The sequence below is a fragment of the Notothenia coriiceps genome, unplaced genomic scaffold (genome assembly GCF_000735185.1).
Source record: "Notothenia coriiceps isolate Sejong01 unplaced genomic scaffold, NC01 NC01_scaffold00037244, whole genome shotgun sequence".
Classification (NCBI taxonomy): Eukaryota; Metazoa; Chordata; class Actinopteri; order Perciformes; family Nototheniidae; genus Notothenia; species Notothenia coriiceps.
Window position 1 is genome coordinate 21,863,583 of NW_011369945.1, and position 4,975 is coordinate 21,868,557.

Sequence of the window (4,975 nt, forward strand, 5' to 3'; positions counted from 1 at the left end):
CTTGGAGCAGGTTGTCAGCCTGACAAATGCGCGTGGCATAGTGCCCTGGCTTTTATCGTGTCGACATCATGTTTGAACGTTTTGCGTTAGTAATGTGGGGGCAGTGTTTGGGCCACTGACGTCGCCATTACAAACACCTGAATTTAAATGGCACCCTCTTTTTCCATGAAAAATTTAGATTATACTGAATCAGTAATTCCATGAACTTATGAGATGGAAAGCCAGAACTAATGAAACAGTGTATGAAATACTATAGGGACAAAAACAAGAATAAACAGTTAAAAAAGGGAGTAATTTGTAAAAATATCATAAAGAAAAATCGATTTACAGTTCTGTTTCATGATGGGTGGTTGAGAGATGTATCCATCAGATCTCTTTAATGTGCTCCTCAAGTGCACCAGATTGATGCTTTAACTTCAATATTTAAAAAAAAATCTTCCCGGGGGAGCATGCCACCGGACCCCCCTAGAGGAGGTGAGGACCCCCTTAGAGGATGTTAGGTCCATGGTGTTTACATGCTTATTTATACGATATGTGTGCCTATGCTAACACAAGACAAAAGTTGGTTCCGTGTTGTGCGTAGTGAGAACGCGCTAGAGTGAGATGGGCCCCCAAACCAAAGCTCGCTCAGGGCCCCCATAAGTCTAGGGCCGGCCCTGATAAAAAGTAAACCCCCACCTCCTGCAGTGCTTTGAGCCTGTTCCCAGGGGACATGACTTTGGATGTAAAAGTAATATCTCTGCACCACTGATCCAGACACAGCACTGCTGAAGAGGAGGAGGGGGAGGAGGAGAAGGGAGCGGTCGCTGTTCATAATCGAATCATGCGGTGCCATTCATAGTTTTGCATTGAGTATAACAAATGTTGCACAGCTGAGGAATGTAGTAATGGATATCGTAATATCAGGAACATTTAAGCATATTTGTAAATGTTTTTCACTAAAAACAAATGGTTCATTTATTGTAACATACCAAATTAAGGTACCAAATAGACAAAAAACTACTTAAATCATTGCCAAATACCTTAACAAAGTTAAATAGTGAATAAACAGAATTTGTTCAACTGATCGAATCAAATCAAGTTTTATTTATATAGCACATTTATAAACGATTTTTGGTCGAGCCAAAGTGCTGTACATATAATAAAAATAGCCTACAGTAGAGACACTTTACAGCTAATACAATAGCACAGATTGTTCAGAATATCAGTATGAGAAAAAACAACACCCTCTATCCTTAGACCCTCACATCGTACAATGAAAAACCTCCGGAGAAAACACCACAGTTTAAAGAGGAACATGGGAGAAACCTCAGGGAGAGCAACAGAGGAGGGATCCCTCTCCCAGGACGGACAGACGTGCAATAGATGCCGTGTGTAAATCGAAGAGATAATACATTTTACAGCATAGGTAGCCCAAATGTTTGGAAATGCATACATCTATAATAAGAAGATGAATCTACGAAGATGTCAACTACAATCCTGTGGGAGCCTTCAGGGAAAGCAGCATGACGAGACCCAGGCAGGACCGCAGAGACATGTTTAGCCACGACCCGAAGTCCACAACTTAATCCAGAACTCAGGATAGAGGATCCAGGACCACAGCAAGAAGATAGCACACAAATTATTGGGTTTGTTCTTATCCATATTGAAAACATTGTTTAAAAATTCACAGTGTAGGTTGGAAAAAGTGAACTCCGACTTTTACAACAACTGACTAAGTAGTTATCAAACCTCATTTTAATCATTGAAACAAGATTGGAAGTATTGTTCGAAGCATCTGTTGATCATGTTTCGAAAAAAATAATCTCAGAAGACCTACGATCATGTTTTGGTTGATTTTGGGGTAGTACTCTTGATAAGTTAAATTATTTATCTATCCATATTTAGACCCCTTTTCTAAAAAAGGAGCCAATGTAGGAGTGTGGCTGTGCTTCCTAGAAGTGGGCGCCCAGCAAATATGAGGCAAAAGTCAAAATCTGCCTTTTAGTGGACCAGTCAGAGTTCAGACCTTATCCCGATAGAGATGCAGTGGAATGACCTCAAGAGAGCCGTTCACACCAGACGTCCTGACAATATGTCTGAAATGAAGCAGTTCTGTGGGGAAGCATGGTCCAAAGTGTCTCCTGAACGTTGTGCAGGTCTGATTTAGAGCTGCCGAAGTGTTTGTTTGGGGTTATTACTGCAGAAGGAAGTTCAACCAGCTATTACATCCAAGGGTTCACTTACTTTTACCACCAGCACTTCTAATGTTTAATGGGTATGTTCAATAAAACCATGAAAGATTATAAATATGTGTGTGTTATTAGCTTAAGAACATTGTGTTTGTCTATACTTGTTACTTTGGTGAAGATCACTTTTAATGACCAATTCATGCATAAAACCAGGACACTCCAGAGGCTTCACATGCCGCTGTATATTCTGCTCAAGGGACACGAGGAAGCAGAGAAGTAAAGCAGTAATTTTACAATAAAAAAAATAATCAAGAAGTCTTACAGTTTTTTAAATCAACATATCATTTAAAATCCACAGTCAAGTGAGTGACCTGATTTGAAGGCTTATCAGAATACATGCAGGGTTGTTTAGAGCACAATGAGAGGATTTTATTTTACCACTCTAGGAAGTTACCACATCACAAAATTATTTCATTTATCATATGTCTTAGCTAGGCCAGTTAATGACTAACATGGTTAGGGCTATTTAAGTACATTTGTATTGAATGTTTTCAATAGTTTGTCTAATGGAGGTAGTAATGGGTTTATTTGTTAACTGTTGTACTGTGCTGTTATGCCTGATCAGAAAGGTTTGTTATTAGTTGTGCACTACATATTGGAATAGTTAAAATCATATATAATTATTTATCAAAAGTCCTGCGTCTCTCAAAATGCAAGGTTGCTGTATTAAACTATGCCAGCTGTCGGCTAGCTGAAAGGCAGCCATGTTGTCATTATAATCCTGATCCTGTCCTAACTCACAGAGTGAAGATTTACACTAAGTTTTGGAAACAAACAATAACTTAGCTTTGTTGAATCCAGAGACGCCTTTTCAAGACGAGACTGAAATAATTCATATTTTCGACAGTGATTTATCATGCACATAAGATGTTGCTTGCGGAATCGCCGTTCTAAAAAAGGAGCACCAACCACCATTATCAGATTGTCTAATGATGACATCTTTTTAGTTAATTGAAGGCAATAATGGGATTCATGCCTATATTTCAAAGAATGTTAAAGGTTGCAGAGCCCAAATATATTCAAGCTAGTAAAGCATTAAAACATAAGGAATGTTAGTATTTTGTCCTCCTAACATTGAAATGTAGGATTTGCAACAGTTCACTTTCTTTGAGTTGTGCTCATATATTTACCTGACTGCAATTTGTGTAACATAAGTACATAAAAATGCTATCAACGCATGTAAAAGAAATACACAAAATGCATTCATAAATGTACACAGCATAACTGAAAAAAATACAGATACTTTCCATATAGAAGGTTTTATTATGTATTGATTTACACTGCAAATAAACTCTGAATTACATCTGAAACAAAAAGAAAACAGCTGTTAGTATCTCACTTAAAAAAGTCTTAATATTTAAACATTATAATACCATCTTTGTGACACATTGAAACCCTAAAAAGCTACATTTTATCAACTTTGCTACACCACCGAACAAGGTATTCTGTAGCAAATTGTTTGACCAAATGAATAATAAGCAACATCTTATCACTTAGTAAAGTTCTCTGCATTAATTTACTACTGCAGTGAGAGCTGAAATTACTGGCTGTTGTAGGGAATCTGAAGTGTTGATTGTCGTTAAATTAGAATAAAGTGTCATCACAAATACCTGGGCGGGACATGCTCTTCTCCAGCTGCTTCAAGGATTCTCCCGTCAACGTGCGAATCTCGTCCTTCAGCCGACGGTGGCCGTCCAGAGTCAGGTGCCAGAAACACGACTTCCTCTTGCCATCTCGGCACAGCTGGTTGCAGGTTTTGCGGAAGCTGTTGTTGAAGCACAGGTTGTGTCTGATGGTGTTCTTCCAGCCATCTGGGGCTGTCTGAAAGAATGGGAAGTGCTCTCTGGGGAAATAGGGGGGATATGAGGAAGACTCCAATGTAACTTGAGTATTGCACATAACACAAAGGCACTTGAAAAAGAGAGGAGACAGACATTTTAGAAGAGTTTGCCTTTAATCTACTTAAAGAGGCTCTCATGCTTTTTGGAGTTTCCCTTTCCTGTAGTGTGTTCATGCTGTAGGTTTGGGTGCATGTAAATGGTCTGCAAAGGCTAAAATACCAAAAAGTTCACTCCAGAGGGAGTTTCTCTCCCACACTCTTTTTTTTTTTTTTTCATATGGAATGCAGTTGGAGGTCAACCAATCACAGAGCTTGAGAACTAATCACGGGGTTTGTCAAACAGAGCACAAGGTGTAGTCCTAAACGATAGCTGGGGATTCTGGGTAGTTTAGTGTCTTCTGCCATCCTTTACTCCGAACAAATATTTGTTTCTCCGAATCGAAGGGGAAAAATACAAAAGCATTGCACACAATTTAAACCAATCAATGTTGTGTAATTAACAAGGATAATCTGGTGTTTTTTAGTCGATGAGTAGTGCAGATATCACTGTAAAATCAATCGACAGTAAGGGGAATCATTACTTCCGGGTGTACAATTCTCCGTTATCCAATGGGAATGGACGCTCACATTGCCTTTAAGGGCAGCCGACACAAACGAATGCCGAGCTTCCATGAGCGTCAAATCCCGCAGCAGATGGGAATACATTGCAATCAGTTGAAAGCTATTTGCGTCCCTTTATGAAGCTGAAGGAGCCTAGGAGCGTCACAACTGCACGCCACGGGACCCTGACCAAGCGTCGCTCCTGGACGTTTATGGAGTGAGAGTGTGTTGGTGTGACACCTTCCTGTGAACCATGAGAGAGATGCTTTGTGAGGACACCCCGGACTGAGGGACCCTCAAACAA

At 39.7% G+C, this 4,975-nt stretch overlaps 1 long non-coding RNA gene across 1 annotated transcript in view; it reads left to right on the forward strand.

The window, feature by feature from the left end:
* Positions 1 to 4,975, forward strand: part of LOC104965002 (uncharacterized) — an 11,338-nt gene that overhangs the window by 2,214 nt on the left and 4,149 nt on the right. The gene's annotated exons all lie outside the window — the stretch shown is intronic.